General features: G+C 32.1%; 1 pseudogene; it reads right to left on the bottom strand.

Moving 5' to 3' along the window:
- Positions 1-17,043: 17,043 nt before the first annotated feature.
- Positions 17,044-18,578, bottom strand: LOC142868731 (elongation factor 1-alpha 1 pseudogene; annotated as a pseudogene).
- Between the last annotated feature and the right edge of the window lie 1,448 nt (positions 18,579-20,026).

Consider the following 20,026-nt stretch of genomic DNA (forward strand, 5'->3'; position numbering starts at 1 on the left):
AATATTTGTAATTTTCTTAAAAGTTTACCTTAAAATATAATTACTTGATGTTAACATTGAGGATTAGCAATTAGTGCAAGATCCTGGATGAATATGACATGCTTTACGAAACTTACATACATATCATTATATATAATATTTGTATGGCATTTATCTTTTATGTATTAGTAGAAGAGTCTTGCCAATAAGGTATTCATTTTATAATAATTATTATAGTTGTCATATTCATTACTATATCCACATTGCTTATGAATATATGTTCTTACTATCTGATATTAAACAGAATTTATGACCACTTTCTAAATTCAATAAAAATATTAACAATTTCTGACATGATTCACCATCAGTAGGTGATTATTTTGTTGATATTGTGCATAGCAATTTAAGCTTAAAATAACTTTCAAAGATTATTATGACAACAGGCAATTTTGGGGCATGATTCACTTAATTCAGGTATAAGATATCATGTGATTGCATTTTATGAATTTATTGTCATTGTTGCTCAGCAATATTCTGTACTAAACTTACTTATAACTGTTGGAAAAGTTTTGGTCAATGCTTGACGTCATACTTGTGGCATACTTGTCATTAGTGGATTATTGTTTGGAATTATGTAAATTTTTCAAATTATTACTATAACTTGAACCTAATGACACTTAAATTTGTATATCATGATAATCCATTAAAATATATGCAATAATTATGATTAAACTCTATGTACAATCCTTCCCTTGCATCTAATAACAAAAACTCTGCCATTACCCAGATATAGTCATGTCTTCAGACAAATGACTGAATCTGAAAATTAAGTCCAATGGGATACCTACCTCAATTGCTTTACAAGTATTACTTAAAAGTGTGTAGGTGAGTATATATGAAAATGAGTGCCTTTTTTTTATAAGTAAGCTCCCTATTAAAGCAAACGGGGTCTAACCTAACTCATATTAAGTGGAGAATCACTATGTAAAGAACTCTATCATTTAGTTAACCTGCTTTGTACATTAAAAGAATCACACTTTTAAGTTGTAAGAACAACTATATAAATCTCTCTCATCTTTCTGATACTCAATAAATATTGCTCTGAAGGATAAAGAAGAACCAGTGACTCTCCTTTCAGGTCATTAGTTAGGTAGAATAAAATTGACTTCTGATTAGTTTGAAAAGAATGTATCATGCACATAGTGTTTTCTCTTGATATTTCTTAGAATTTACCAATATGTTTTATATATAGTGGTTGCTCAATCATCACATTAACTAATTAGCACAACTATTATCATATTTGATTGGGAAGTGCCAATCTTTCCTAAAGCATGATCGTGTGTGTGTGTGTGTGTGTGTGTGTGTGTGTGTGTGTATGAGTTTAAGGTGTGTGGGAGAGTATTGGTTATATGGCACAATCATCATCTCCAATGATACTAGAAACTGAGTATTTTGGTTAACTCAAGGAAAGCATAAGGTGTAAGGAACTTGGAGGCACTATCAAGGCAGGGGGGGAATATTTTCATTAAAAATAGAGAAATAAGGGTAGGAAAGGATAGAGACAACCCTATTCCAGTTCTGCACTCAAAATATAGTAACTGTTCTAATAAAAAATTGAATTAACATATATAGCATAAAGTAAATTGATGCTCTTTTATAGTTTATTAATTTAATGGTATTTAGTCATCTGAAATAAAAAAAAAATGTGATATCTTAGAACCACAGTTGAGGAATGGAAATGGCCAAAGGTTAGAAGTCTGGTGGATGTATCCTGCAACTATGAGTGGAATGAGCACCATAACATTATGAATAGGAACATTATGGTGAGTGGTCTCTGCTGGATATCACTGTTGGGACTTGTATTAATGCATACTTGTGGGACACACTGCACTTTAATTTTTCTTGGGAAATGATTCCTTATACATAGAAATGGTATACTCCAACATGTTTTTAGATTCTCTTGCTTGTGAAAAGCACCACTTGTTTTGGGCACTTATTATTTAAAAGATAAGAAAGCAATTTCATACATATTATGTTATTTTGATACTTATGAGCCATTTTTTGTTTAACTTATAGATTTCAAATATTCATGAATGTCACATAGGAATGTGTAGTTAACATACCTATGTTGTACAGTTTGCATCCTGACAAAGTATCCACATCATTAAGAGAGAGTGTATCTATAGCTAACATTTCTATCAACACTTCAGAAGCAATTTTAATGAAAAAGAACAAAGATTATATATATTAAGCTAGGGATTCTTGAATCATTTTACACATTCATCCTCTCAAAGATAAATTTTCTTATAAGGTTTCCAATGTAATATGAATACATAGCTGTTAGAATTCTTGGTAAGATAGAGTAAAAGTATTATTAAGCCTTGAGGAGTTAATAGCCTGACTAGGCAGTTGTATATATTTTGTACCGACAATATATACTGTTGTACTTAAATTTTTCAAGTTTGACATGAAATGATGGCTATTTTATCCTGAAGGCAATCATCTTCCGAACAGTGTAACAGTGTGAAAAAAATACTGAAAATGTCAACATTTCACACATCATTGATTTTTAATGTTTCTGAAGCTGTTTTTTTAGTATCCCATGGCTACAGTTAAAAACAAAATCACATCCTGGTTGTAGTACTTTTCAAAATCTTAACATTTTATGAATCAGAGCAAGCAACATTGTGTTATTTTTGTTTGTTGTTTTCTTTAAAATTTCATTCTGTATCTGTTGAATTTGTCATGCATGTTTTGACAATTTCATATACAAAAGATGTTTAGAATTGTACCTTAGAGAGCTAAAAGCAAAATTCTTCTGTCAAACTATAAATATAAAAATTATTTGTTCCAAATCTTAGAGGGAAAGTTTTCACCTTTTCACCATTGAGTATGATATCATCTGTGGGCTTGTCATATATAGCATTTATTGTGCTGTAGTACATTGTTCTTATACCTGATCTTTGACTTTTTGTCATAAATGATGTTGGATTTTATCAAATGTTCATTCTGTATTTTTTGATATGACTATGCATGTTTTGTTCTTCATTCTGTTAATGTGATCTAACACATCTATTGTTTGGCATATATTGAACCATCCTTGCATCCCAGGCATAAATCCCACTTGCTTGTGATAAAGGATTGTTGAGAGTTCTTTTTTAAACTATATCTATGTTCATTAGAGATATTGACCTGTAATTTTCTTTTATTGTACTATCCTTGTCTGCTTTGGTATTAGGTCAATGCTGGCCTCATAGAATGAATTTGGAAATATTCCCTCCTTCTCAATTTGTTAGGAGAGTTTGAACAGGATTGGTGTTAATTCTTCTTAAGTGTTTGGTAGAGTTCAGCATTAAAGCCATCAGATCTTGGACTTTTCTTTGATGGGATACTTTTTCTTATTGATTCAATCTCTTTATTCATTTTTGGTCTGCTCAAATTTTCTATTTCTTCATGTTTCAGTCTTGATAGGTTATAGGTTCCTAGGAATTTATAATTCTATTTACCATAGTAGTGGAATTCCTAACCAGAATAATCTTGAACAAAAAGAAATAGAGTTAAAAGTTTTCTAAATCAGAAATAAAAAGTTAAATTGTCTCTGTTTGCAGGTGACATGATATTATATGTAGAAAACCCTAAGGACTCCACCAAAAATAGTAAGAACTAATAGATAAATTCAGTAAAGTTGCAGGATTCAAACTTAACATATAAAAATCAGTAGCATTTCTGTACACTAACACAAACTATGCAAAAAAGAAATCAATAAATAGATACCATTTGTCATAGATTCTAAAAATAAAATACTTATGAATGAAGTTAACCAATGAGATGAGAGATTTATACACTGACAAAATAAAACATTCATGAAAGAAATCAAAGAAGACAAAAATAAATGGAATTATATCCATAGTTTATGAATTGGAAGGATTAATATTCTTAAAATGTCCATACTGCCCAAAGCAACCTACAGATTCAGTACTATCCCTATCAAAATTTCAATGACATTTGTCACAGAAATAGAAAAAAAATGTATATAGAGTCACTCTAAAATGTATATAGAGTCACTAAAGACTATGAATAGCCAAAGCAATTTTGAACAAAAAGAACAAAGCCAGAGGCATCAGGCTACCTGTACCTGTAGCAAAATATACTACAAATCTATAGTAATTAAAACAGCATGATGTTGGCATAAAAACAGAATTATAGGCTAATTAAACAGAATAGAGTGCCTAGAAATAAATTCACACATTTATAGCAAATTCATTTTCTTTTTTATATTTTTCAATTCATTCATATATTTTAATTGATAAAAATGTATGTACTTATCATGAACAGCATGTCTTAAAATATGTATACATTGTAGAATGACTAAATCAAACTATTTAACATATGTATTATCTCACATACTTACCATTTTTTTTGTGGCAAGAACACTTAAAATCCACTCTTTTAGCAATTTTGAAGGAAACAATACATTTTTATCAACTATAGCCACCATGTGGTATAATAGCTCTCTTGAACTTCCTACATCCTAAATGAAATTTTATATTTGACAAACATTTCCTCAACTCTCTCTGCTTCCCCCCAACCACCATTCTATTCTCTGTTTCTGTGAGTTCAACATTTATAGATTTTACATATAAGTGAAATAATGGAATATTTGTCTTTATGTGCCTGATTTATTTAATTGATTTTTTACAAAGTTGCCAAGAACAACAATGAAAAAAGGACAGTCTCTTCAATAAATTGTGTTGAGAAAACTGTGTATATACAAGCAGAAGAATGAAATTGAACCCTTATTTCACACCATATACAAAAAACAACCCAAAATAGATTGAAATTTAGCATTGTAACTGTAAAACTATTAGAAGAAAATATAGGGGAAAATCTACTTGATATTGGCCTGGGAGATGATGTTTTAGAAATGACTCCAAAATCACAGGCAATAAAAGCAAAATTAGACAAATAAGATTGCATTAACCAAAAACCTTCTGCACAAGAAAGAAATAACCAACAGAGTGAAGAGACAACCTATAGAATGGGAGAACATATTTCCCAGTCATACATCTGCTAAGGGGTTATTATCCAAAATATATAAGAAACTGAATTAACTCAATATCTACAAAACAAACAAAAAATGAGTTAAGGACTTGAATAGACATATCTCAAAATAATACATACAAATGAGCAACAGGTATGAGAAAAAGTGTTCAACATCACTATTCATCAGAAAAATGCAAATTAAAACCACAATGAGATATTACCTCACATCTGTTAGAATGGCTTTTATTAAAGAGAAAGATGACATGTTAGTGAGGTGTGGATAATAGGGAATCTGTGTACACTGTTTTCAGCAGTGTACATTTGTATAGGCTTTATGTAAAACAGTATGAAGATTCCTCAAGAAAATAAAAATAAAACTACAATATGATTCAGTAATCTCACTACTAGCTACATAATTAAAGAATATAAAATCAGTATGTCAAAGAGATATTTGCACTCTTAAGTTATTTGTAACATTATTCACAATAGCCAAAATACACAATCAAAGTGTCCATCAACAGATGAAGTGATAAAGAAAATGTTATACACACACACACACACAGACACACACACACACATATACATACACAAGGTAATATTAGTCAGCCTAAAAAAGAAAGAATTTCTATCATTTGGGACAACATGGATAAACAGAACAGGAGGGGAATTATTTCAAGTGAAATAAGCCAAGTATAGAAAGAAAACACTACACGATCTCACATATGTGGTATCTAAAAGAAGTTGAACTCAGAAGCAGAGTAAAATTGTGGTTGGGAGGGCTGGGGCCAGGGATTGGATTGGGGAAACATGAGTCAAAGGATACAAAATTTCAATAAGACAAAGGGCATAAGCTCAAGATATAGTTAGCAGCAATGAATTTTATGCTTGAAGATTGCTAAGAAAGTAGATTTTAAGTGTTCTCACTACAAAAAATGACAAATATGTAAAGTGATGGACATTTTAATTAGCTTGATTTAGCCACTTCACAACATTATGTTTTCTACCATAAATATATATAATTTTTATTTGTCAATTAAAAGCATAAATTATGAAACAAATAAAATTTTTAGTTAAAAATATCCTCTGCAGTGCATTTTAAGAGAAAAAATAATAAATGTGTGTGCAAATGTATTCCATCAATTACCACAATATTTCATGCCTTCCTGTGTACATGCTTTTTGGGAGGGTCCTATTCTTCAGTAATAACTCTCTGCTTGACTATGTGACTGGATTTTGCCAGCAGGGCAGCAGGGAATTTGATGAAAATAAAGGTTCCAAAAGAAGCTGCATATTTCTATTATTCCAATTGTTCCTCTATCTTCTCTTTCAAAACTTGCTTGAGATGACTCTTTCACTTGGATCTCTGTCACCATCACGAGAAGTCCTGCATTGTCTGTTGAAGGATTAGAGACCACATGGAAAAATGCTCACATTATTCAGCTGAGGCTATTCTTTCTTATTCAGTCCAGAGCCAACCAATCAGATCAGCACAGACACATAAACAAGCCCTCCCAAGGTGAGCCCACAGTGGGCCAAATCAGCAAAATCAGCAAAATCATCTCACTCACTTATTTATTTTTTTTTTTTTTTGAGACAGAGTCTCGCTTTGTTGTCCAGGCTAGAGTGAGTGCCGTGGCATCAGCCTAGCTCACAGCAACCTCAAACTCCTGGGCTCGAGCGATCCTCCTGCCTCAGCCTCCCGAGTAGCTGGGACTACAGGCATGTGCCACCATGCCCGGCTAATTTTATATATATATATCAGTTGGCCAATTAATTTCTTTCTATTTATAGTAGAGACGGGGTCTTGCTCTTGCTCAGGCTGGTTTTGAACTCCTGACCTTGAGCAATCCACCCGCCTCGGCCTCCCAGAGAGCTAGGATTACAGGCGTGAGCCACCGCGCCCGGCCTTCACTTACTTATTAATCTATGCAAAGTAATAAGTGGCTACTATTTTAAGTTGCTAACATTTGGTGTGTTTGCTATTCATCAAAAGCTAATTGATACAAGCCTAAATCTAAAGCAATGAATACACAAGAGTATAGCTCTACCACTGAATACTGTGTAGTTACTAAATTGAATGTACATAGTTATATGTACACATATGTACGTGTATTATGGATACATAGAAGCATGTATTAAAGTACATGAAAGTGAAAAGATAGAGCAGAAGTTGGTGGCAGTGTTATCTCTGAGAGGAAGAATTAAGAATTACAATTACTGTCTTAATTTTGTTTTTCTGACACATACCAAATGAATTAAACCTACAATACATATGAGTTCTACATCTCTGATCATAGAAATACCTTTTGTTTCAAGTTCCTGCTGTTTGATTTACCCATGTAATATACTGACAAAGTAAGAGGTCATTCACGAGACAAACATTAGAATACACTTATACAGAAACTTATCCTGTTTCAGAATTCCACTGTATTAGAAATACCTTTTAAGGTACTTTGGTACTTCTTTTATTTAAGGTACTGTCTTTAAAATGTTTCAAATTAAATGAAGATTAAAAGATATTGAGAATTTTAGCAAATATGTAATATTTATGCCTCAATTTCCTCTCTAAAGGGGATAAAAATAGAACATACCTCGTATGTTTCCTTTGAGGGCTAAATTAGTTAAAATATGAAGGGTTCTTAGGGCAGAGTCTAGTATGCAGTGGTTACTTAGATAACAATTAGCTTTCATTATGTGATATTCAGTAGTGCAGTTTGAAGGGATTAATTTGTGAGTCACCACTACAAAAGACTTTCTTAACCTTGTGGACATGGTGGGGTAAGATCAGTAAGGAAGTATATGTAATTTGCTAAGAGAGAAGGCCAAATATTAGAACTTTGAAGGACATAAAATATAAGAGCATTCAAAATACACATAAGTATCCCAGTTACTTTCTTAAGTCCTGAAATCAACCTGATGCTCAATGATGGTGATAGCCTGTATGCCTGGCTGATTTAGTTATTTGCAAATACTAGTCACCCTGTGAATAGATTTTACAATCTCTTGCTCATGCTTACACACACACACACACACACACAGACACAAACATAGAAAGAGTGGTTTTATACAAAAATAGAAGTACCAACCTTGGAAAAATTTTGTGCCAAAAGGTATTTTTTAATAAAATGCCTCTTACTGTATGTTCGGGCAGAATAAAGGCAGTTAAAAAGTAAATACAACATGAATATATGTTCATAGCTATTTCATAGCCCTAAAGAAATAAACCAAAACAAGAAGTCATTTTCTAAAGAAATATCTTTCTACCACTGTAGTCAAATTACTTTGCTTTTTTATACTACTTAAACAAATATGATAAAATCATATTTAAATATTTCTATGAAATATTAATAGCTAATACCATGAAGACTATTTCTCAAGGACAGATATAATTACCTATTTCCATTCTTAGTGTGTGATTCCAAAACTTATTGGTGTAAGTGAAGAATTCAGAACAAAGTAGTACATTAGGAGAACTTTCTAGATGTGAAAGACCAAAGGAAAAGATGGGTGAACTATGATGTGAACTATAACTTCTTAATTAAATGTGGATCACAGGAACATGGAATCAGCCATGTCACCTATGAAGTAGTGTCAAAGAAAAGATAACATTAAGAACAATAAAATAGATTTCTCAAGGGAAAACATGATTGATAATGGAAGAAGTCACTTAGAAAGTATATTATGCCTTAGGCAGCTAATTAAATAGTTTTTTTAAAGAAAAGTTGCATATGCACAAATATTCATGTATACATATATTTTGATAACATTTGAAATATATTTTTTTCTTCTGGGTATATCTTGGATTGTGAAACACAAAGAAGACTGGTAAAAAATCCAGGGAGAAGGATGGAGAGTGTTTACATAAATGGACGAAGGAGTTTGGAGTTGTCCTGATAAAGACAAAGAGATGAAGACAATGGCTTCTCATCAAGGCCATCTTATTCTGACAGCTAAGGCTGACATGCTGATGATGATCTTATTGTAATCTTTGACTAATAAAGACAGGATTAAAACTTCCTCAGATTACTTATCCAAGGGTTACACAAATGTACAAATGTACTAAAGTAAAAAAAAATAGACAATTTAAAAATTATTTTATTTTTATAATAGTAGTTAATATGCATTATAATGCAAATGGGATTTTTTTGTAGAAGAAAATATTTGAAAGCATTTTCTGACACTATTTTATCATACATGGTTGCTAGATGTTTTGCTTTGTTCATGTATTCTTTTCACAGCAGGAGGTCAAGAAACTTGGAAAATGACTGATTGGAACAGTGGTGTATGTGCAGAAAATAAGTGAGTTATGTTAGTAAATTGTCAGAGAAATTTTAAATGGGGCAGCGCTATATTGCTTCTCATCTTTTTTAAGTCCAATATAGAATCATAAACTGACACTCATATGTGCACATGTATATACCTACCATTCTTAAAAGAGAATGAAGATATTTTTACTTACATATTACATTCCAGATAATAAAATTATATTAGTAGGTAACATGGATTCCAAGCATCTATTTTTTTTCAATTTGAATATGTTCTAAGTACATTGGCTTTAGATAGTTTTCACATCTTTAGCATCAAGTGAAAAAAAAAATAAACATCATAAGCTTTGCTTCAGCTCCTGGTAGGCTTATAATATGATTTCTTCAGCAGGATAGTAGCATGATATATGGCTATCTCTTTTGAAAATTAGTTTACATAGGAAAGCAAACTTGATTTTTCACAGAATGTAATAACAGCTAAATTCCAAAGTGCTGACAATAAAAGATTTAAAAACTATATGCAAACATTTTCTGTCAATTTCAATGGCTTTCTTCCTTATTCCTTCTTATAATCACATATTTATTTATCTTAGGATATAAAAACAATGCTGACTATCCCTGTTTATGTTATGATTATAGTGTATTTTTATTTGTATTGAAATAGCTGTTATAGCATGAAGAATAATGAAATATTATGTTTTTGTTAGGCTCCATTTTATTTGATGTATTTCAAAAAATACTTGTGCATATTCAGAAAACTAAATATTGAGTTTATTTTATTGTCTTGATTTTTATTAACAACTTATATACAATTTGTGTGATTCACGGTTTTTATCAATGATTTAAAATATGATAGCTCACCTCTACATGTTTTATGTGTGACACAGGACTATAAAACAAAATCCTTGTAGTTTATAATCAAATTTCTATTGTGCACTCATCTTGATTTCTTCTTAATAATCATCTAAAACTTTCAAAATAATATTTCATATGTCCTTATACTTACCAGGCACTGTGCTAAAAGTGCTTTACATACATCATAATAGTCAATTCTCACAACACAGCTATGAATTGAGAGGGTCTGAGTCCGAGAGAACTCAGTATTCTTGCCCACTATTACATCGCTTATGTCAAGCCAGAATTACAACTTTGTGCTGCTCATTGCCAAGGGCAAGCTTTCTTACCAACAGCATGCATTAAAATTATATTTTAGGTGAAGTTTTTACTAAAGGTAAATATGATATCTATAATTTTACAAGCATTGGCGATAAGCAGGGTCTATGAATAGCTAGTTATTCAAAATAGCACTCTGGGTTTAAGAATGAAGTGGAAAATTCACAATTAGTAATCGTTGTTTTAGTAATTATCTGGGTATTTCCTAAACACATAAATAAAATTGAAGAAAATATGCCAGGAACTAAGATTTCAACTTTTAGGATATTCTCAATTAACCTAAACTTACTTGGCTTCCATGAGTATTTCAAGATTGAAACATTGACTAACTAATCCTCTCTTAGCCAGTTGAATATTGTTATAACAGAATATTTTACTGTGCTATCACTTAGCCAGAGTGTTGCAGATGGAAAATGTTAAAACTAAGTTCAGAGGAATTTTGATATCACACACTTTGGCTTCTAAGTTGAGTTCCCATATTTTTCTCAAATATGCAATTCAGAGTCAAGGATATATTGACAGGCTAGCCACAGTTCCTCTTTAGTTTTAGTGAATACTTTTTAAATTTTTTCAAAAGATGTGTGATACTCATATTTCATTATGTGCTTTTCTATACTTAATCTCTGATTTGTTTTTCCTCCTGCTCACTCCTACACCAAAGATTTATACTCATGCTGGATTACTGCGGTCTTCAAACCCCTCTCACTTTCATTCAAAGGAGCAAATGTTTCCTTCTAAATATAAACTTTTCTTATACATATCCCCCATGCACTATTCCTGAAGTGCTTTTGAGGACTGCCACCAGTTAAATCTTCATTTTTTATTATACTATTTTATTGTACTTTGAAGAATGACCATAATAACTTTTTAATTATGGGTATCAATAATATACTTGAAATCTCCTATTTGTAATAAGAATAGTTTTGATTACCCTTCTTAACATAAAAAAATTCTTCTTGATTCAGTGTGTATAGCATTGTGTGACACACTGGAAAGTGTTGACAAGACATTTGATGATTTATTGAAGGGATCTTTAGCAGGACCCATTTCGTACCACTCTGAAAACATTTTAGCAACAGTTATACACAAGACACTGAAACAGACAGACATACAAAAATTAGAACTCATAGCCATATTTCTAAAAGATTTTATAGCTTACTATATTTCATTTTTTTAATCATCTAAAGGGAAAAGTCAAATTTATTATTCCATTATTAAAACAGTGTTTTTAATATATTTTGCATATTCCATATTTTTTCAGTATTATGACATTTATTTACTGATTAGCTATTTTAAATTATGCCCTTTGCTTCAAAGCCTCAGAACACAAGCTGGATAAAACCTTTCATTAAATATTTAAATAAGAAGAAGAAACAATCAAACAGCAACATAATAACCAAACAAAAAAGCTCCCAGCATAAAACCACAGATCTCACTTATTGAAATAGACTCCTTATTGAGAAGGAAAAAAAATGTGTGTGGTTTCCTTAACATTATGTATTATTAATGCTAAAATTGAGTACAATGAAATCTGTATTTTGTACCAGGGACCCTCTCTTCAATAATTAAAGAAGTTTAGTTCTTTTGTCGATCAGTTTGCCACTTCTTGCCATCCCCCTCTACCCAACTTGTTAAATAATTTAGGCACTTTATTAACGAAAGATGATTTTTAGTTAGATAATTTATACAATTCATTATTATATGCTGAAAACTTATAGAACAATAAATCTCTTGAGATAGGGTTTTATATGTATACAGTAAATAACCTTTACTTGTATTATTCATTGGTCTGCTTACCAAAAGAAAGAACCTGTACTGTGACAACTAAGTATAAGAGTAAAAAATGTACAGCATTGCAAAAGCATGATTATTCTCAAATGTCATTCAGACTAACATGGACAATTATTACTTTAAAAGATAATCACATTTATCCCTAAAGATTTTCTAATTCTCTCATGAGTCTTTAGAATACAGCCTAATATATAGTAGATCTTCAATAAATGTTGGCTCTTTTGCATTGATGCAGGAAGGCAATTTTCTTGAAAAAAACTGTTTATATGTTTAAAGCTTTGTCCACACTTGTTTCCAGTTTTATTTGATTTCTTTATATCAAAAATCTTTATATAAAGATAGGGACTATGTTTAGTATTAGAATTCATGTTTTCTTGAAAAAAAATTTGACTAATTACCTTTAATTATTTTTCCTGAGATAAAAGTAAGATATTTAATGTGATAGTGATTTTTCTTTTGATTTTTAACTCAAGAACACACTGTAAGTGGCCAAATATACAGATTATTTTAGGAAATGTGTTCACTACTAGTTTTGAAACTGGTAAACATTTGGTCATTCCTCCTCTGATAAAAGATGTCCGCTTTTGAAAATGAAATATCTATTCAGAGTCAAAATAACTTAGAGGTAACATACATTATAAAGTTGAGGGAAGGCTCCATGTTTTTAAGGTTTTGGGACTTGGTGTTATGGTCAAGTGCTTTGATTTCTTTTTGAGAATTCTTATAATTTGGGTCAAAACCAATCTAATATTGTATTATGTAGTGTTTTCTATTTTTATTTCTTTTGTTGTTGAAATAAATAATCTTGGACTATAATTTGAAAATTATAGACAACTTTCCCTAGCTTCATATTCCCAATGAACCACAGTATCATTTGTAACAACCTTAATTAAAATAAACTGTATTTTGCTTATAGTTTCTACACATTTGTCTTTCTTTCGGAAAAGTTTTGTAATAAACATATAAATTTCCCATTCATCTCTAATTATCATATTTTAATCTTTATAAAGCATTCTAAAACCAAGATAATTATAGAAAAATTGTTGTTTAATTTCACTTTATGTTCTACACCAAAACACCATACTTCAACTTTACAATAAAACCTAAGCTACATTTCAAAATAATATTTCCCAGCACAAATCAGAATACTATGTAAGTTTATTTAGATGCAAGGGAAGCTGGCTATCCTTCAAAGTTGAAGAAACTAGTTTGGGGGCTTTATTTTCTATAACAAGTTTTCTATATCAAAGTTCATACTTTTTCTGAACATTGTACGGGAAAAAGAATCAGTCTAATATAAAGGTCCAATTAATCTCTTTTTCTTGCATAAAGATGACCAATCCCCTCTCAAGTTTCAGTTCCATTTTCAAAGGTATGGCATTATACTAATATAAAATATATTTTAATATTAATTATTTTAAGAATATTTAAGTAACACTTTAGTTATCTAGAAATATTATTCTTAGTTATCATCCTGAAGCTTATATTTTAAATTTCCACATGATAATCTCAATAGTTGGAGTCTGCAGAAAATTTCTCTGCTGTCATAACTCTCTCTATTTCTACCATGTGTCTTTATTCCTTCCTGCCTCCAACTGCCACAGAGGAAGAGGGAGGTGAATGTACTTCCCTTCATTATTGGATTTCCCTGCAAAGAGAGGTTAGGTGATAACTCCTTTAGCCAGTAATGAATTACCTGATCTCTGATGACACAGATCTGTGTGCCTCCTGGCCTAGCCTAGATCCCACCTCCAGGGGTCCCTTCTCATCTATACACCATGTAGCTAGGAAAGCTATATTCTTGTGATACCTCACTTTGGAGGATGGGCTCAAGCTCTCTCCAGGATAAATAAGAGGTGCCAGATCACCATTGTTTTTTGTAATTGAGTAGTATTCCACTGTATACATATACCATATTTTATTAATCTACTCATGGATTGAAAGACACTTGGGTTGTTTCCACATCCTTTCAATGGTGAATTGTGCTGCCAGGAACATTCGAGTGTAGATGTCTTAATTGTGTCTTTTGTTCCTTTGGGTAGATGCTTAATAGTGCCATTGCTGGATCAAATGGTATTTCTATTTTTAACTCTTTGAGGTATCTCTAAATTCTTTTCCACAAAGGTTGCACTACTTTGCAATCCCACCAGCAGTGTAAGAGTATTCCTATCTCTCCACATCCTCACCACCATGTGTTGCTTTGGGATTTTTTGATAAAGGCCCATCTCCCTAGGGTTAACTGATCTCTCATTGTGGTTTTAATTTGCCTTTCCCTAATGAATACAGATGTTGAGTATTTTTTTATATATTTGCTGGCCATTATTCTGTCTTCTTTTGAAAAGTTGCTGTTCATGTCCTTTGCCCATTTATTGATGGGGTTGTTTGATTTTTTGTTGATTTTTTTGAGTTGTAGATAGATTCCTGTTGTCAGCCCTTTATCAGACAGCAAATATATTATCCTAATCTGTAGGCTGTCTATTTGCTCTAATGATAGTTTCCTTGGCTGCACAGAAGCTTTTGAATTTGATCAGGTCCCATTTACTTATTTTTGTTGGTACAGTGATTGCTTTGGGGATTTTCTTCAGAAATTCTTTTCCTAGGCCGATATCTGAAAGGGTCTTCCCTACATTTTCTTCTCATATTGTTAAGGTTTCATGCCTTAAGTCTGTTATCTATTATGAATTGATTTTTGTGAGATGTGAGAGGTTCAAAAGTAATTATGGTACTGAACTCAACTGAAAAAAGATATCCTACCAATTTTATTACTCTTCTTATAGCTTGCCTTCTGTTTTATTCACAATACAGTTATTTCCATTTCTTCTTTAAGAATCATTTTACTAGAAAACAAGGGTGTTATTTGTTATCTTATATTTTCTTTTCTGTAATACCAGTGTTATGGGTTAAATTGCATATCCATATGTTGAAGTCTTAACTTCTAGTACCCTAGAATGTGACTTTGGTTTCAAAGAGAGTCATCACCAATGTAATTAGTTAAGATAAGGTCATGCTGTAGTAAGATAGGCCCCTAATCCAACATGAATGTTGTCCTTATAAAAAGAGAAAATGTGGATATATACACAAGGAGAATTTCATATGGGGATGAAGTCAGAGGTCAGGGTAATGTTTCCTCAAGCCAAGGAACACCAAAGATTTTCAGAAAACTGCCAGAAAGTAGGTGAGAGGGATCTACCAGCGCTTCTTTAACTTCCGTCAAAAAGAACCACCCCTGCTGACACCTTGTTCTTTAACTTCCATTATCTAGAATTGTCAGACGATAACTTTTTTGTTGTTTTAGCCATGTAGTCTGTGGTACTTTGTTACAACAGCCATAGCAAACTAATGCACTCAATAACGGTTCTCATTCTTATCAGCTCTGAATCATACTCCCAATAAAAATAGAATCCAACAATGTGATTATTGACAGACTAAAAATAGGATGACTTTTATTAGTAATTTTTGAAAATAAAAAAGTTAATTTAATTAATATGTATCCAGCACTTAAGCCCTAATGTTGACACCCAAAAAACTGGAAGAAAAGAAAAGCATATAATAAATAGAAATCTGGCAATTACAGATAGCGACTGCAAAATACAGATTTCATGTCATTGGAATAACTTGGGGTGTAACTTTCCTCCAATTCCAGTATAGATGGATAAATAAAGGTAAATATATGCTATTCTGAGAGATTTACTTGATTGTTAGTATCACTACTGATTTATGCCAATGCCAAAACAAACAAACAAAAGTGACCCATAGGGTGAGTTTGTCCTTAAGACTTAAAACAGAGCTGTATATACTGGCAATTTAATCAGTACTTTTCAATGATGTCTCATAATAGACTTTTATACTAAATGATGGTCATGAATGTCTTTGCATTTCATATCTGAGAAAAACTATTAGAGAAGATAGAAAATTATTAAAAGGTCTAATTGTCATATGAAGGTGCTGATATTTACATTATTGAATAAAGCTCAGAAATTGTTATATCTTACAAGGAAAACTTCTAATTTAAAATTTATATTATCGGCTTCCAGAGTTTAGCTATTTCTTAGGCTTGGATGAAATAGGACCTCCTAAGGAACTACCAAATGATACTTAATTATTTGAAAATTCAAACAATAAGGACAACATAATAATTTATAAAAGTAATGTATGACTAAGAAATATTTTTGTAAATTGCTAATCAAGAATCTTATTTGCCCACTTGCCTTTGGTATGATATATTCAAAAGTAATCCCTCAAAGCAAATAAAGCATTGATTTTTTTTAAAAAATCAATAATTATTTTATCATAATTCTGACAATTGTTTTGCTTTGTATTTTACTATGGATTTGCTAAATATTCAAATGACTGCAATTGGTTCAGAGAAAAGTAGATACAACATAAAAATAACTAAAAAATAATGTTACCATATTATAGTAACACTATAATTACTATATTATATTAACACAGGGATGAGATAGCAAGGGCAAATGCAAATAAAAAAAAAGGCTTAATCCTCCCTGTTGAACATAAGAACCCTCCCCTTTTTTTTTCTAAGAACATTAACTTTACAAAACTTATAATGCAAGTTCTTTCTCTGTATCTTTGAAATGTCTGTATGTCTTTTTTTTCTTTTTTCTCATTAAACTTTGTTTTAATGGGTCTCAAAATTCTGTGACAGATTCTTGGTCAAGTTGTTTCCATTAAAACGTACTGATTTTAAAAACTAATAACTTAAAACTGCCACACAAAAAGAAACAAAAGTGATCCACAAAACATTCTCCTTTCCTTCTGAAGGTTTTACAATGCATTGTTATTAACAACCAGTCTTTTACTATTAAACTTAAATGGCCAATTGAAACAAACAGTTCTGAGACCGTTCTTCCACCACTGATTAAGAGTGGGGTGGCAGGTATTAGGGATAATATTCATTTAGCTTTCTGAGCTTTCTGGGCAGATTTGGTGACCTTGCCAGCTCCAGCAGCCTTCTTCTCCACTGCTTTGATGACACCCACAGCAACTGTCTGTCTCATATCACGAACAGCAAAACGACCCAGAGGAGGATAGTCTGAGAAGCTCTCGACACACATGGGCTTGCCAGGAACCATATCGATGATGGCAGCATCACCAGACTTCAAGGATTTAGGACCATCCTCCAGCTTCTTTCCAGAGTGGCGGTCAATCTTTTCCTTCAGCAAGCAAACTTGCAGGCAATGTGAGCAGTGTGACAATCCAGTACAGGAGCATAGCCAGCGCTAATTTGGCCTGGATGGTTCAGGATAATCATCTGAGCAGTGAAGCCTGCTGCTTCCATTGGTGGGTCATTTTTGCTGTCACCAGCAACGTTGCCATGACAAACATCTTTGACAGACACGTTCTTGACGTTGAAAACCACGTTGTCCCCTGGAAGAGCTTCGCTCAAAGCTTCATGGTGCATTTCAACAGACTTTACTTTAGTTGTAACATTGACTGGAGCAAAGGTGACCACCATGCCGGGTTTAAGAATACCAGTCTCCACTCGGCCTACAGGGACAGTGCCAATACCACCAATTTTGTAGACATCCTGGAGAGGCAGACACAAGAGCTTGTCAGTTGGACGAGTTGGTGGCAGGATGCAATCCAGAGCTTCAAGCAGTGTGGTTCCACTGGCATTGCCATCTTTTTGGGTGACGTTCCATCCCTTGAACCAAGGCATGTTAGCACTTGGCTCCAACATGTTGTCACCATTCTAGCCAGAAATTGGCACAAATGCTACTGTGTCAGGGTTGTAGCCAATTTTCTTAATGTAAGTGCTAACTTCTTTAACAATTTCCTCATATCTCTTCTGGCTGCAGGGCGGCTCAGTGGAATCCATTTTGTTAACACCAACAATCAGTTGTTTCACACCTAACGCGTAAGCCAGAGGGGTATGCTCACAGGTCTGCCCATTCTTTGAGATACCAGCTTCAAATTCACCAACACCGGCAGCAACAATCAGGACAGCACAGTCAGCCTGAGATGTGCCTGCAATCATGTTTTTGATAAAGACTCTGTGTCCTGGGGCGTCAATAACAGTCACATAATATTTACTGGTCTTGAATTTCCACAGGGAGAGATCAGTGGTGATACCACACTCATGTTCAGCTTTCAGTTTATCCAAGACCCAGGCATACTAGAGGGAGCCCTTTCCCATTTTGGCAGCCCCCTTCTCAAATTTTTTGATGATTCTTTTGTCAATCCCACTACATTTGCAGATCAGATGGCCAGTAGTGGTGGACTTGGCTGAATCTACGTGTCCGATGATGACGATGTTGATGTGGGTCTTTTCCTTCCCCATTTTGGCTTTTATGGGTGGTTTTCATGGCACCTGTGTTCCGGTGGCAAACCCATTGGGAAAAAGTTGTATGTCTTTTTAAAAGCTAAATAAGACTCTTGCCAGCTTTGTGACCTAAAAATGTCTTTCTCAAGGACTTGGGAACCATTTCTTTGAAATGTAAATATCAAGGAAGCCAGTGCTCTATCTCCTATGTTTTAGTTTGTTTGGGAAAGTAGGAACCTAACTTGGACAGGAGCCTTCCTCCAAGTTACAAAATTACCTCTTATCATAAAGAAATAAGAAGTTTATTTTTCTTTTAGGTAATGCCAAATTACTAGAAGCTAATGATCACTCCAATTACCAAGCGAATTTAAGATGAACTATGTGTGGTAAATAGTGTTATCAAATTCTCTTACTTGAGAAGTAGTCCTTGTTTATCTTGAGAACATGTATGTATTGAATTGTATCTGCTTGTGTATATATACCGGTGAGATTTCTTTCTGTATTTGCAAAACTTTAACATATGGCTTTTTCATACATATCACATGCAGGTTTCATGCTCATTCAATAATAAACCTTGTCTTTCTTTTCTACCTTTGAATAGAGATTTTCTGGGTTGGGAGATTTTATATATATAAAAAATATATATTTTAAATCTATATATATTTAAATATTAAATATATATTTAAATATATATTATATATAATATATAAATATATAAATTACATATATAATTTATATATATAAATATATATTTATATATTTAAATATATAATCTATATATTTAAATATATATAGAATATATATATAATCTCCCAACCCAGAAAAAAATATGTATAAAATATTTATATATATATATAATTTCATCAATATATTATAACAAAACTTTATCGAGCTGTCCTAGTAAAGCAAAATACTGACCAATCTCACTTAGAAACATAAACACAAAATTCTTAAATAAATGGTTAAGGGTGAGTGATAAAGTACATGCATGGATATCTATTGTTACATTATTTACAATAACAAAAACTTTAAAAAAAATTAACTTATAACCATTAACAGAACTTTAAAATATAAGAATTCATTTTATTAAGTATGCATCCAACTGAAAACATTTTATAAAAAGTTATGATATAAAAGTTATTATCCAATTTTTAATTTTTGATTTTATTTTGCCTTTCTGCTTATCTTCATCTAATCCTGCTCCTGGTCTCAATCTAGTTGATTTTTATACCTCACTTTGAATTGTCTGTAAAATTTTGAGTGATTGATTCTTTTATTCTTTTTATATGCTGTGTCTCCTGGCAGCAACATCCAGAGATGATTAGACTTTAATCAGCCTCTTCTACAATTTCTTCAATGAACAACATTTTACAAATTAAATAGGATTAATACAAAGATTATTGTAAGATCCCAATGTGATAGAAAAGGATGTCTGTCCAGGGAATAATGTACATAATTTGAAATCCTATTAGCATTTCTGTGTAGAATATCTGGA

This window comes from Microcebus murinus, chromosome 2 (assembly GCF_040939455.1).
Source record: "Microcebus murinus isolate Inina chromosome 2, M.murinus_Inina_mat1.0, whole genome shotgun sequence".
NCBI lineage: Eukaryota > Metazoa > Chordata > Mammalia > Primates > Cheirogaleidae > Microcebus > Microcebus murinus.